Here is a 588-nt window from a genome sequence, read left to right as displayed (position 1 = left end):
TCCGTATTAGGATCTCATCATAATTCACTAAGTCAGTTCATGTATTCACGGACCTCATTATAAGAATCACACGTGCACTATAATGAATATGTTATATTAATGAACATGGAAAGAGATGTGGAATGTGTGATTGGCTTGCCCGCCACATATATTTCCATTAGACACCACCGCTACAAGTATGTCTCAGGCTGGGCACCCATGGCCCATGTCCCTTCACGCATCCACCAGTCGTACCTCAGCCCTGATGTCCATCCGCAACACTCTTGTGCTCGATGCACAGCCTTGATGCTCCGTGCACCACCATCACCTGCACTAACACCTGTACCATAGTGTTCCACATTGGTGCTAATGTGTTCGCTGCCCCAAACCTTGGTGCACGTGTGCTGCAACCGTCTTGGCATTCCATGCCCACACATCCTCAATGGCTTTCACACACAGCTTGTGCACCCCCCCCCTCCAATCCCCCCGCACGTTGCCTAGTGCCCGCGGCCTGCGCCCGCAGCGTGCCCTTATCCGTTGTACTTGTGCGAAGGCGAGAATGAGCACCATGTGGGCCTTGGCTTCAAATATTACGGACGGGCATCGCCA

Source organism: Wolffia australiana, chromosome 14, assembly GCF_029677425.1.
Source record: "Wolffia australiana isolate 7733 chromosome 14, ASM2967742v1".
In the NCBI taxonomy this organism is placed as follows: domain Eukaryota; kingdom Viridiplantae; phylum Streptophyta; class Magnoliopsida; order Alismatales; family Araceae; genus Wolffia; species Wolffia australiana.
Note: the sequence above shows the minus strand (reverse complement) of the source record.